We start from the raw sequence: 14996 nt of genomic DNA on the forward strand, positions 1-14996 counted from the left end.
TGTATGTCAGTGCTGGGGTTCAGGTCTCTTATGTGCATAGCTCACTGCCATTCAGATTGTACAAGGTGCAGCATGTTCATTGATTCCAGCTTGGACATGGCTTTATACATCAGGCACAGCTTGCCTCTGGGTGGGCAGTATGGCAGTGTGTGTAGCTGCAGTTTGTTTAATCAGGCAACACATAGCATCTGTTCAAGCTCTTTGATACTCCTGGTGAGGTACTTTTGGGGTCTTTCCAGTTGATGGAGGTGTCTGCTGAGGTACATCCCACAGGGGCCATTGTAGTCAATTGTGATGCTGATGAAGGATGACTGCAGAGCCACAATGACCTCCCCTGATCTAGATCTCACTACCTTCATGATTAGGTGGGTATATGGTATGTTTCTGTAACCACTACAGCCACATGCTTGTCCAATGCAAGATATCTATCAACTTGTGTCCCCAGGTCTCTTATTACATCTTAAGTACTTAATGGGTTAACACCTATGTGGTAATTGGTGGGCACTTACTGTATATCCACAGGGGTTGACTATACACTTTTCTGCAATTAGCTTGCTGACATGGCTATGGCACCAGTTGTCTGTTTCTATGTGGCCCTTTTGTGGGATGCTTGTGTCAGCTGGAGGGTCAGATATGGTGGCCAGTTTGTAGTCCTCTGCAAACTTGTTCAGACACAGTCCTTCCATGTTGGCCTGTACCTATGGGACATATATATCAAACAAGGGAGGTCCCAGGACCGAGCGTTGTGGGATGCCAGTTGTATCTGGTTTGTAGTCTGACATGGCTGCAGCATTTCTGACCATGTCAGTTCTGTCCTTGGTCTGGTTTGCAACCCCTCTACTGACATAGGGGTTTATATTTAAGCTGGTGAGCTTATCTATAATGAACACGTGGGGTATTGTATGGAAGCCTTTTGCAAGGTCCAGCTAGGATGTGTGGACCACATTCCCCTCATCAATGACCTTAATGACTGTTTCAAAAGAGTCAAACATGTTTAGGGGGCAGGATCTGCACTTAAGAAAGCCACACTGGGTAGAGTCCAGTGTCAGTAGGTCCCCAATATCTTTATGTCTGAGGTACATGCTGATCCTTTCCATAGCTTTGCAGACCAAGCTTGTCAGCATTCTGGGGCGGTAGTTTGCAGTATCCATTCAGGCAACACCTTTGTGGAGAAGGACCACTGTTGTTGTACACTGCTCTTTGTGTACATATCCTGTGGTAAGGCTGAAATTGAGCAGTAGTGTTATTTGGCATTCCATACTTCTTGGAGTCCATGTTGGACTCAGCCCAGGACACCATCTCATAAAATTGATGCTGTGTGTTTTGCTTTGTAGATGCTGGCTGTTACCTCAGCATCTGCAATGTCAGGGGGCCAGCACTCTGCTGGGATAGATATTTTGCATTTGGGGGGGGGGGGGGGTTGCACTGCACCTGTCAGGTTGGTTGTTGGCAATATGTGTGTGTGTTTGGTATGTTGTTTGTAATATTTGAGTGATTCAGAGCATATCTGTGAATTCCCAACAGGGTTCCTACCATCAGTTAAGAAAGCCTTGTGATTATCCTTAGTGTCCTGTACAATTTGTATCTTAATAGGTTCATAGGTTCATACTAGGCTATCTGCCCTAGGGCATTTCTAAGCCTAGCCAGAGTGTGTGTGGCTTTCGCCACCCCTTGCTATGTGAATATTATGGCCATTTATGATTTACTTTACTGTGCCTCTGTCTGGATGTGACACAGTGAAGACCCCCAGTGTACATCTACGATCATCCATCCACTTGGCAAGATTCCTGTTGAAGAGAGTCAGTGCCTAACATGGAGTGGGATTCCATTCCAGGGTGTAGGGAGCCTCTGGGTTATGTATCTGTCCCTCCAGCACATCCTATTTCATTATGTGTTGAGGTTGACATCTCTCACTCTCACAGCTCCGATGGATTTGGGTTTTCTGGGGTGGAGCATGTCCATTACTCCTGTGTTGGACATGGCCTTGTACAACAGGCATGCAACTCCTCTGCATAGGCAGTATGTGACTGCATACAGCTGGGGTGTCTACAGCCAGGCAGCATATGACAAATATTCGAGACCCTTTATCCTCTTAGTGAGGTACCTTTGAGGTCTTTCTAACTGCTGCAGGTGTCGGGTAAGGTACATCCCAAATGAGGCATTGTACTAGATTATGGGTCTGATAAGAGAACAGTATAGGGGCACAATGACCTCTGTTGATGTAGATGTGAATCCTTTCATGATACGGTGTCCAATATAGACACCACATTGGCAATATGAGTGTCACATGACAGGTTACTGTCCACTTGTGTCCCTAGGTCCCTGATTACTCCTTGGGAGGGTGGCCTAATGGTTAAGATGTTTGCCTTACAAACACAAGGTGCAGGGTTTGAGTCTCACAAGGGATAATTGGCTATGCTTAAAATGGCTCACAAGGGCAGTTAGCCTAGTACTAACCTATGAACCTATAATGGATTACCACCTATGTTGTAATTTGTGAGTACCTTCTTTGGTATTTGCTGAGACATTCATACTGCCCAGTGTCGTCAGGACGGCTGAGTGGGGTTCCTGTATGTGAGAGTGTAGTCTGTAGCATGCTACAGACTGTACAGCAGTTTTGCCTACGGTTAGTTGCACATGGGTGGTCTCCGATTCTTCATGCATTGTCAGTTACCTGGATGTGTGGGTGCCTGTGCTGAATATGGATACTCCCCCTCCTTTTATGTTTTGGTCCAGGTTTTGGGGCCATAACGCATGATATGAAGTATAACCTGGTAGTGCTGGTGTGCTGTCAGGAGCCTTGCTGCAGGTTTCTGTCACTGCATGGACATCGATGTTCTCCATACTGGGGAGGGCCTCGGGAGCATGCATGTTGAGGTTTACATGTCTGGCATTGGGCAGCATTACCCTTATGTTTCTTTCCACTTATGTTTTCTAGGGAGGTGGGTTAGTCTTTTCAGCCTTGCCTATGAAAGGCTCTATGGAGGTGGCAAGAGCCTTATCCAATATCCAGACACCCAGGGGTAACAGGTGCAAGCCATCCCTGGCACAGCAGTGTGGCTTGTCAAGCATGGCATCCCAAGCAGACAGACATTGGATCCCCTTGGAATGACACCAGTAATTGTGCCACTTGTTAAAGCTGATCATTTTGTGTTTGTACTGTGGCATCATTCTTGGTGAGGGTAGGATGCTGCACACGGTCAGTGTCATACCGGCCTGGACTACATAATCAGAGAGCTCATCTATGTCTCTTTTCATGTAGTCTGGGGAGGTACATCTCAGGTCATTCACACCAGCATGGACAATGACTGCATCATATTTCTACTTGCTTTGGGGTGACCTACGTACTTGTGTTATGTGACGTATTGTAGCAGCCTACAGGCAGCTCACTGTACCCTTTCCCTTGCTCAGTCTGCTGAGCAGGACAGCAGTGTGTCTGACTATGGAGTCACCTATTACAACTGTATCAGGCATGTTGTTTCTCCTTCTGGCCTGTGACTGTTTGGCACACCAGCTTTGTGTACTATGTGTTGCATGTGCTATGTTTGGAGGTAGTGGTTGCTTGGGTGTCTGCTTTGGAGGCCTCTGTTGATGTGGTGTGTTTGTAATTAGGGCCTCTGGGAATGTTTTTCTGTGTTTATGTCTTTGGTTTGCAGTTGTGATAGGTCTATGTGAGACTGGGTTTGTGGTGTGTGTGGTTACCTTCTCCTCCTGACTAGTTTTGACAGTACTGAGATGAGAGAGCTCAGCCTCCGGTTTGGATAAATGGTTGCATCTCTCACATATATTTGTATTTCTTGGGGGGGAGGTGAGGGTTGTCTGTGTACATGGGGCAGGTGTAACATTGCCTCAAGATTCACAGATTCAACTTGTTGTAGCTGGCCTTAGTGGATTGTATGAGTGGACATATTTTATTGCCATACTACTGATCAGTGATTACTTCCCTTTTATGTTTGCTCTATCATGTAGTAGCTTCCTCATTCTCTTGCATGGTTTGGTAATGGCTGGAGTCCACCATGCCAGATGCCTGTGTGTATGGCATTGTGTCTTGGTTTTATTTGGGATTGCATAATCCATGCATTCCTGGCAGTGTTCATGGAATGCCTGTATAACAGGTTCTGAGGTGTGGCCCATATTTTGCACCTGCACAGGGCCTTTAATAGATTCCACATCAGTTTGGAGGAGTGCAACTTTTGCTTTACACATGTTTTTCACTGTGGTTTTCTGGCCAGGGACTGTGGTCAGGATGTGTATATCCGTGTGATTACTCTATGGTCTGGTCTTACCAGTGAGGGATACACTTCTCATCTTGCCATCCAGTACCCATGTTGCTGATTATCACATCCAGTATGCTTACCTCTCTTGTGGGAGTGGTACGTTGTTCCTGGGCATTTTGGTTTATGGATTCTAGGCACTTTTGTCCTACAGTGTTGGAGCTAGAATAATGCTCCCAGTCTATGTTTGGGTATTTTCAGTCACCCAATATAATGTGGTTTGGAGGGCTTGATATATTCATGTATTCCAACATAGGCCAAGTGCAGTTCCTGGTGTTAGGATGGTAGTCTGTAGCAGGCTATAAACTGGGAGGCAGTTTTAGCCACTGTTACTTGACCATGGCTAGTCCATGCTGCTTCTTGTTGTGGTACCAACATGGGATGTGGTTATCCTTGACAATTATTGCCAGTCACCCTCCTTTTGTAGCTTGTTCCATGTTTTGAGGCTGTACAGCACAGTATGAGGTGCAACCTGGTAGTGTTAGGGTGCTGTTGTGAGCCTTGACCCAGTTTTCTGTTACAGGACAGATATCAACATTCTCCATACTGGGGGAGTTTAGACTGCATGCATCTTGCTGTTTAGACTTCTGGCATTGGGTAGCATTACATCTAGGTTGTTATCCCTTGTGATACCTATGGAGGTGGGTTTGTGTTTTGAGCCTTACCTATTCAAGGCACGCTGTGGGTAACAACAGCCTTTGCCAGTATCCATATGGCCAGGACTGATAGGAGCATGCCACCCCTAGCAGGTGGAGCATCATGTCATGCTCAGCATGTCATCCCAGGCTGGCACACATTGGATCCCCTTTGACTAACAGCAATACTTCAGCCAATTATTGCAATTGATCATCTCATCGTCATATTGTGGCATCATGCTTGGTGAGGGTAGGATGTTAGTCAGGGTCATCAAGTTTGCATATACTACATGGTGTTACATTGCTTAACACATGGCATTCATGCCTTAGGTGGTGCTGCAGGGCTGCCTCTGTCGGATGCACATACTACACTCCCTGTACATGTTTGAGAGCAGGTTATGTCATTTTAGGCATCCCTGTTATTATATGAGTGAGTCAGAGAGGGGTATCATTCCCAGGGTTCCTACTGAGCCAGTGTATGTGCTATGCGTTGCCTCTTTGCCAAGGCCAGGGCATACTGGGCACGCCTCCTTGCCTACTGGGGCAGGCTCAGGTTGTTCCTCCTCCGAGTCACGCTCTACCTGTGATGGCCTTGGCAATGGCGGGGGGCTGTTTGGCCCGGCCATATGCTGGTCCTGCTGCAGCTGTTTTCGCAAGATCATATTATGTAGCATAGCACATACCATGACAATTTGGGTACATGTAGTTGGTGAGTACTGCAAGGTTCCACCAGATGTGTCCAGACACTGGAACCGTGACTTGAGCAGCCCAAACACTCGCTCTATTACATTACGTGTTGTGCGTGTGCCTCATTATTGCGTTCCTGTTCAGGTGTGTGTGAGTTTCTGATGGGTGTCATCAGCCACGGCTCCAGTGCATAACCTGCATCCCCCACTAGGTGTCCATGTGGGATGTCCCCATTGGCAAATGTCTGGTACAGCTGCGTCAAATGCCAGATATGGGAATCATGGTAGCTCCCAGGGCAGCCAGCACACACATTCATTATTATGCCCTGGGCATCACACACGACCTGGCAGTTGATGGATGGGAAGCCCTTGCAGTTTATGTAGGCCCTACCCTGCTCACCAGCTGGTGCTTTGATGCGTATGTGTGTGCAGTCTATTGCACCCACTACCTCAGGGTATTCTGCTATTTGCTGGAAGAGATGCATATTGCTGGCCAATACCTCACGGGCATTGGGGAAGTATACATGATCACCGACATGTGCTGACATGGCATCCAGGAACTGGTGCAGTACCCTGGAGGCTGATGCCAGTGACATCCCTACCTGTTGCTTGTATTCTTAGGCCAACACATACCTTGGTTTCCACTGTGATGGGTTCCCCTCTGTTGGTTCTGTGTGTGAGGCATGGCCTGCACAGCTCAACAATTTGCTGCAGGAGGTCTCTGTCCACTCTATAGCGCTCCACTATCTCCAGCTCATGTAATCTGTGGTAGGTGACCCTGGGCCTGTACACTCTTCTCCGTCTCCTCACTGTGGGTTGTCTGGCACCATTTGCATTGTCACCACCCTCAGCAAGTAGCCTATGTCTCCTTATGACAGCTATGGCAGTCCCTAGCATTTCTCCTCTGAGTTCATCTTTTTCATTTTTCACTTCTAATAGCTTACTCCTGTCTTGCAGTGTCTCTTGAGAGAAACATTCTGCACTGCTGTTTGCAGAGTTTTAAGTGCTTGGCTGGGCTGCTATTCTGCCTGTTTAATTGCCTGCTTCTAATTGTTTTCACCTGCTAGCTCCAGCAGTATTCCCTGCTAGCTTCCTACTAATTCTGTTGCTTCCTTTTTCCTCTCTGTTTCCTCAGGGGGGAACAACACGCATACCAGCAGAAACACGCTCACAGTGGCTTACACGCACGCACACAGGCTTACATGGTTTAGAATCTTCTTATTCGGGTTAAAACACGCGCACACCAGTGCAAACAGTCTTACAAGTCTGCCAACAGGCTCCCACATGCTCAGTCTGCCTTACACGCGCACACACTGCCCTACTCATGCCTCATGGTGCACACACGTGCGCATGCACGCCCAGCAAGAAACTTTGGTGTAAGTAACAGTGTACACCTTCCATTTCTTGACTTTCCCATGCTTATCTTGTGGCACTCCTCTTTCCATGATATGTGTCTGATATCTGTCATGTAACACTGACCTCCAATGAACTGCATTTCTTTCTGCCATTCCCCCCTGTGATGTCACCTATCTCCTACTCTGTTCCTCCCCCTTATGTAACTCTTACACTACTCAGAATGTGCTCATTTGCTATGTGACAGTGGGATTCAGTATCCTAACACTCATTTACATCAGATTGCCTACTAATGCTTAGTTACATGTCTTAGACTCAGCTTCCCCCCTTAGCAACCACTAAACAGTGGCCATGTTGCTTTTGGTCTGCTGGTCCCTGCATTGTAAATCCATGTATTGCATAAAACCCACATTTGTGGGTTTATAACCTTCATTTTTATGTTTTATATAGCGCAGCCCATTTGCGCGGGGCTGTGCTGCGTTTAAACATCTCATATTTGCATCGGGGTACCTTGCCAATGGCTACATATTTGGCCATTGGCATGCTGCCTGACACATATGCACCCTTTATTTGGAGCTGACATGGCTCCATTGTGTTTTTTACAGAAACGTACTCAGTTGTCAACTGAGTACATTTCTGCAGCTAAAACGGCTCTTACACGGGCTGGTTTGGGCTTCGTGCATCGCTAATCTACCTCATTTGCATGCCTTTCGGCTGCAAGTGAGGTGATTAGCATATCCACGCCCACTCCGTGTAAGAGACGTTTTAGCTGGTCTCTTACATGGAATTTCAGACTGTTCCTGGATCGCGAGGGCTGCATGGAGTCTTACACTACTCTTAGACTCCGTGCAAGCCTTCGCGAATCCTGCCCTAAGTGTTTCGTAGCAATGCAGAAATTTTGAAGTAACAGAAAAACAGAAATAAATGGGTTCAGTTTAGTTTATGAAAGGCCTTTTTTATTGAAAGTTTTCTATGCTTGGAAAACTTTTTAAAAATGCATGTTCGATTGCGGTCTTTTTTGATTGTCTGAGTTGTCAAAAAGAAATATATGTTGTGGGAGGCAAGTGTGGGATTTTATGCTGATGCTGAAGCTTTGGATTTTATGAAAAGTTTCAGCATTAGGAGTTAGAAGTATTTATGCAGGTGTTTAGATTAAAGGCAAGATAAGGGGTTAGATTCAATGCTGTCTGAGTGTTAATGTCAGGGTTAGATTAAATGCTAGGTAAGGGGATAGATTTAGTATTGTGCAGGACTGTGCTAGAGAAGGGCTGGAGTTAGAGTAAGGGCTATGTAAGGGCTAGATCTGGGGTTAGAGTAAGGGCTGTACAAGGGCTAGATCTGGGGTTAGATTAAGGGCTAGATTTAGTTTTGTCTGGATTTTTGGGGTTATGGTTACAGTTAGGAAAAGGTGAGGAAATCGATTCAGTGCTGTGTGTGTGTTTATTTGTATGCTGTGCATGACCACGTTGTCCATGGTAAGGTATTAGGTTTAACATGCACTAGTAAGATGGTGCAGGGGGGGAGTAACTAATACAGTAAGAACATATCTGTTGTGTTTCACATCACACAATTAATAATGTAAGCCCAAGAGCTAAATTACTTAGGTCTTTGTTACTGTTCTTACAATATGGATAAATGTCATAAAAACAGGCAAAAAAATTAACTTCTTTTTCAGAAAATTTTATTCTGCAGAACAATGAGCACTTTGTTTTTAGACTCCCTCAGATGACTGTTACAGCCAAGCAATTTTCTTGTTCTAACTAATCAGAAAATGCACCAAATCCCCAACCTGTCAAAAAAAAAAAAAAAAAAAAAAAAAAAAGAGCGGATTTTAAGTTTCAGGAGAAAAACTAGCCAAGCACTTTAGGAATTTAGGTCGCTACAAAATTCCTTTTAGATCTAAAGAGCCACTGCTAGAGATTTCCTTAACAAAAGGTTTTAAGTAGACATAAAAGGAATATTTATTATCCCATCTCCTTTTGCCTGCTAGCATGACACTACTCAGTCCTCCACCACTACCACCAAGTGGCTTCACTTCTAACTGGAATGATTCTTTTTTGTTTTTGCAGTTACATTTAGTAACCATGGTAATCCTATCTGAGTATGAGCTCTCCTTTTGTTTTAGTTGCAAGTCCCATTTCATCTTTTACTTGATCGCAATGTAGAAGCAGATCGATACACAAAATAGTTTCAAAGGAGGGTGATACCAGTACTATATCCTTGGTAGTAAATTACCTCATAATTCTAAGACTTTTACTTAATCTGGGTTGGGGAAGCTCCTTAATGGAGCAAAAATATTATACCTCTCAACACCCCCTACGTCACCCATGTGGTGCTATTACATACTAGACAGTTGCATCTTGAACACTTATCGTACATTGCCTTTTAAAGAAAACTTACAGACAGCGATCTTCTGTCTCTTTACTTCAACTTTTTAATGAAATGATTCCTCACAAAAGGGTTAATTGAATATTAGATTTACTTCTAAAAGATTAATGGACCAATTATGGCTCTTTGATACAAGCTGATTATGGCAAACAGATGAGTTCTCTGTCATTCCAAATCAAGGAATAACTAATTTAAAAAAAAACAGACTTAAGTGACTGCAAATACAATTTCCTAGGCTGATACATTTAGCTAAAACCACTCTACCCACACTCAGGAACCCATGAGGAAGGATTCTTACTAAGGTCACAAACAAAGTCATGTAACCCCATAAAACTGGGTTACCTGTACCTATTTATTAAAAGCGTGTCAGTTTTTTTTAAAAAGACCCATTTCTTGTGTATAATTAATTTAAGGAAGATCCATATTAGAATGTCATTGTAAACTATATTATTATTTTTTCAAACACGTCTGATAAGGAATTTGGATTATACAATGCTTTATTTCAGATTTATACATTTTTGTTTTGAGAGGGTTGCTTTGCTTAAGTAGCTAGGATTGTACCTGGTGGCACATTAGCCACATAAACACTTAGTTACTATCTTCTCTTTTCCCAGTAGTTACAATCACAGAATATTATGCAATTGTAGATGTCAGAAAGACTTAGTCTCTAAACAGCCTCCTTCTAAGCTAGGATTGGTAGATTTCAAATTTTTAAACAACCTATCTTACTTTCTTTTACAAGAAAGACTAGAGTCAGAATCATAGCTGGCTCATCTACTGCCTGGTGTTTTTCACCAGTCTGACACCCCTCAACTGTAAGTTAAGGAGCCAATAAAAAAGGTTCATTCCAATCTAGCTGGCACTCAAGCCAAGTCCTGTTTCTGTACTCCTCAACTCCAGGTTGAGAAACAAAAAGTAAAACATAAATAAATAAATAAATATATATATATATATATATATATATATATATATATATATATATATATATAAATAATCAATCCTGCTTCAGAACTACTATTTAAAACTGTAGCATACCATAAACAAAATAATGAAGGGCTTCAGTTCTGACCATAACATTCAGCAAAGGAATTAATTTCCATACCAATCTATTGGCATCTCCCACTTGTACCTCCTAAAACCTTGCTCCTGGGGTGGCTGCCCTCTTTGCCTCACCCTAGCTACACCTTTGGCTATAGTAAAACCTTGTTGCCCTAAAGCAGATTTTGTCTATAAAAACAAGAAAATTGCCCCACACATTATAGCAAGACATCAGATTCCCTATTAGACTGGATCCTAGTAGATAGTAGAGACTATTGTGCTATCCAAAGAAAATCACTGAACTTGCCGATGTTTATCCATTGTGGGTTCCCATTCATTTATTTTACAACACGTAATCTGGCAATAATAAACACTGGACCTTGTGCCTATATTCAGAATAGCACGAGATATTGTTATGCAACATCCAATGTTTTTGAGAAGAGGACAGTATCACACATTCTTGCTGCCCATCCACACTGTGTAACAGACCAATATTTTAACAGATGCTATCTTGTCAGCTAGGCACCACCATATAAACTGGTGGACAGGGTAGAGCTAAGTATGCCCTGAAGTAAACAATAAAATATATTTTAAAAAGAAATCATATGTTATGTTGCCTACCAGTGAAATCTCTCCTGTGTTTTGTTTATATTAACAAAAATACTGTATAGCAAATTTCTTGGGTCTAATTTGACTGTATCACAGACTGCAAAGCATGCAGATATCAAAGTTAAGTGATTTAAGTGTAGTTTCACTGGTTTATTATGTGGTCTACCAGTAATCAGCCATGTTTCACCAATATAAAGCCCTACTTCACTTTAAGTGCCAGTATAAAAAAAGCTTCCTGTAACTATTGTTTTATTTTGCATTTCCAGTTTAACATTTGGAAACAAGCCATTCACAAGTCAAACAGATGGTGCCACAACTTCTGCATCTATGTACTTCATAAAGAGTCAGTTCTCTGGCTTCCACTGTAATGCGTTAATATTGCTGAAGATGAAATTAAAATATTTTTTGCTTCATTCCAGTTGTGCTTCGTCTTCCATTTTTATTAGTATAAACTGGGTGAAAAAGATACTCATACACCAATGTGGAGTAAATATAAATAGTTTAAAAAAATAAATGTCTGTCTTTTTTTGGTGGTTTTTTTCATTGCATTGCATCATACTTTATGCAATGGTTGTCCTTACTTTTACTTTGGTATCTCCATTTAAAACAAATATTAAATATGGTGCTGAGCTGCTTCTGTACCAGGTGGAGTGATTGTTCTGCCTTGGATTAAAAAAAGCACTTGGGCTTACATTATAAAAAAGTTTGAAAAAATATTCTGACTAATGCTGCTACAAAAAAATCACCTGTAAAGCATCGTTGAGTAGTATGTCAGAGATAATGTTACTGGTTAGCCAAACATGCATCAACTGTCACAAAATTTACAGCTGTAACAAATGTCAAAGTACAGTGCTGCTGTTACCTTCTGACATATATGCAAAAACACTGACAAGGTCCGTGTTCTCCCTTATCACTACTAATTTTCTGTACATACTGATTATTGTAATTTGTGCATTAAAATTTACTGTTACTCATGGAGTTTTTCTCCCCAGGCCTCCACAGAAAAAGGACCTGTGTCCAGTCGGACATTCCCGGTAAACAAATGTTAAATAAATAAATAAATCGATATTTGAGTTCAACAATTATATATGTACTGATTTTCATTTTCTTAGGAGCTTCTCATACCTATCTGTCCATAATTTCGCAAAATGCCCAGATTTATGCTTTATATTGTTGGTCTGGCCTCATATAATATGTGTTTTTCTGGCAAATAATTGACGGTTGCAGACAATAAATAATAACAGACATTTGAGTTTTATCCTTCTTAAAATGTATGCTACTATGAAATGCTATTCTAGCAACTCTGTAAGTTTGTAAGAGCATTGTTTTTAAATCTGTCTCTGCTTTTCTGCCTTTGTCCCCCCAAAGAAGTAGAGAGGTGTCAAGCTTCCCCAACCTTTTATGAGCACAAGATGGACTGATCTAACTCCAGTATAGATGGAGGTATATTTTGTTTACTTTTAATACATATCTGATAACATTTCAGAATTAAAGAAATCTTTTTTCTTTCTTCTTTTACATCTTTTTTTTCTGCAAGGTATACATTTTGGATAGATGTCTGTAAGCCAGAAGATTTCTAGTATTCTTTGAGAGTACTTTTGTTGAAAGCAACTCTTTTAAGCTATAAAATCAGTTAGAAGTTTTTTTCATATTCTTGGCATCTGACATATGTACAGCATGACTGAAATGCAAAGAATTCTTACTTTTGTTTTATTCGGTGCCAGGAAAAACTGACTGTTCAGTCCTAAACCAATATTCTCGCAAAAATATAAGCATATTCAATTTCTTTCAGCACAGTAATCATTTTAAGAAGCTTGAATAAGGGAATATAAAACAATCTCTGCAGCATTCAGCTAAAGTAATTACATAGATAAGATATAAGAAGATAAGATTCAGTCAGCTTTATATTCAACAGGGAACCTCCTCATACCCACATGGCTATTCTTTATTCACTCCTATTCATATGACACCACTATCTTTAATTTATTATAAATGAGTCAGAAATTACTTTTTGCATTTTATATTCGGCAACAGGGACCACAACCACAGAAGGGGGTCTATATTACCTTATTGAAAAGGCTTAACATAAAATGCCTTTTCGACTCCCAAACATCGAACTGCCATTTATGCAAATGGCCACTTCAGCCATTGTCATGAATTTGCCCTTTTCCCCATTGAAGTGTGATCTCAGAGTTGGTATATTTAGTTGGGGGTGTATGGGGGGGCACAGCCCCCACTTTGTAATGCTTGAAGTGATGTGTGATTTCTGTTTGGCCAAGCAATTTTTTTCCCCTAGGAAAAAAATCACTGAAGTGGCTGTTCGCTTAAATGGCAATTCAATTTTTAGGGGTTGATGAAAACGCATTTGATGTACAACCTTTTCAATAAGGTAATATAGATCCCCACAGAAGTACTCATATCAAGAACATTACCAGGACATCTCTGGATGGTGCTACTAAAAGCAAGTTTTCCAGCTAGTGGAACAGATTGAGGTTCTTCTCCTGCAACACCTTAGGCACAATGGCCATCACCTTGGTAAATATTCTGGTGCTGAACCGAGAGAAAACAGAAAATTACAGCAATTTGTACTGTAACAGATGCCTACCTAGAGCAAACTGGAGGAACTTCCTGTGTAAACTCCAGATAATTATGTTCTGTTGACACTATCCAGACATACTGTAGCAACAGGGTCATAACACCTTCACAGAATCACCATATGGAACTGAAAATAAGGGATATGCTGATTGAGACTGCTGAGTTCCAGAATGGGATGGAAAACAACCTTCCAAACCTTACTAAGAACTGTAAAACTCTTTATACAGCTCTGAATAAGAGAAGCCTCCATGGCTCCTTTTTACTGTAGAGTGATGGCTTGTTCAAAGAGATCACGTGAGACTATCTGGTACTTCAGTAATAGTCTTTCCTGTGAAGGGCCTGTAAGCCCTACAATGTGGTCTCTAATGACCATATCTAGGACCTAATGGTCCCTTGTGATGGTTTTTCATGCCTGAAAAAACTTTAAGAACTGGTCCACCAAGGGTAGTCTCAGCTTTCCTCAGCCATAGTCAGGACAGCTCTAAAGGATTAGGCAGGGGTGTCATCTTGAAACATTTAACCATGACTGCAGGGGCAAGACCTATTTGACTCTTGTTAGCCATTTTCAAAATCTTAGGAGGCTTCATCCTCTTTTTGAGATGACTGGGTCTGAAAGATGAAAAATGACAGGTTCAAGGTAATCATTAGGTATTCCCATGGGCAGAAGGCATGTATCAATTCTTGGTAGACCTGGCCAAAAGGCATGTCCTCTCTTAAAGTGGGCATCTAGAATACTGTTCTTGTGTTCTTCCCCGAGGGAGGACATTCTCACTCATGCCAATGTGTGCATATGCATACCTCATCCTGTAACCCTAGTACGAGGTAAATACAATCAGAAGTATAATGAATAGCATGCAAGTTCTTCCAAAAAGCTGCAAACAGATTCTCAATCAGTTCTTCCTTGCGCTCAGACCTAGGGAAGTCTGCAAGATTATTCAGGCCTAATCCACTAGAAAGGACTTAAATTTAAATACGAGAGATGAACAGTCAAGGAACCCAATGTACTGCTGTGGCACATACATGCATTATTTTACCATATCTGTCTAAAGTGTTAGACTCTGTGCATTGAAAAGGAAGTAAAATATATGATACCTAGGGCTTATGCTGAACCAAAGAGATTGCATGTCTGGTGTGGGACTCTACTCATTCAGCTTGAGCTTTTAAAGAGCATCCAGCTGTAGGAGTAGAGTCAGGGTGCTTCCAGGCTCCATGATTATCATTCTTAATAACATGCCATGTGGGTGGGATGACTCAGCACCTTTCTACCTCATTCCTCTCCAGGAATATTTAGGTGTTTCCACGGACAGAATCAGAGTCTAAAGCCAATTCATAAGGTCATCCCTAATCTCAAGCTTGATCTCAGGTCCCTCCAAAGAAAAGGTCATCCAAAGGTGGGCTTGTTCATCTCAGTAAACATA

At 42.0% G+C, this 14996-nt stretch overlaps 1 protein-coding gene across 1 annotated transcript in view; it reads right to left on the reverse strand.

The window, feature by feature from the left end:
- FHAD1 (forkhead associated phosphopeptide binding domain 1) overlaps positions 1 to 14996 on the reverse strand; it is a gene marked incomplete at its 5' end in the record, with an annotated part of 2130934 nt that overhangs the window by 565955 nt on the left and 1549983 nt on the right. The gene's annotated exons all lie outside the window — the stretch shown is intronic.

This window comes from Protopterus annectens, chromosome 2.part0, assembly GCF_019279795.1.
Source record: "Protopterus annectens isolate FY-2018-M chromosome 2.part0, PAN1.0, whole genome shotgun sequence".
Taxonomy (NCBI): Eukaryota; Metazoa; Chordata; order Ceratodontiformes; family Protopteridae; genus Protopterus; species Protopterus annectens.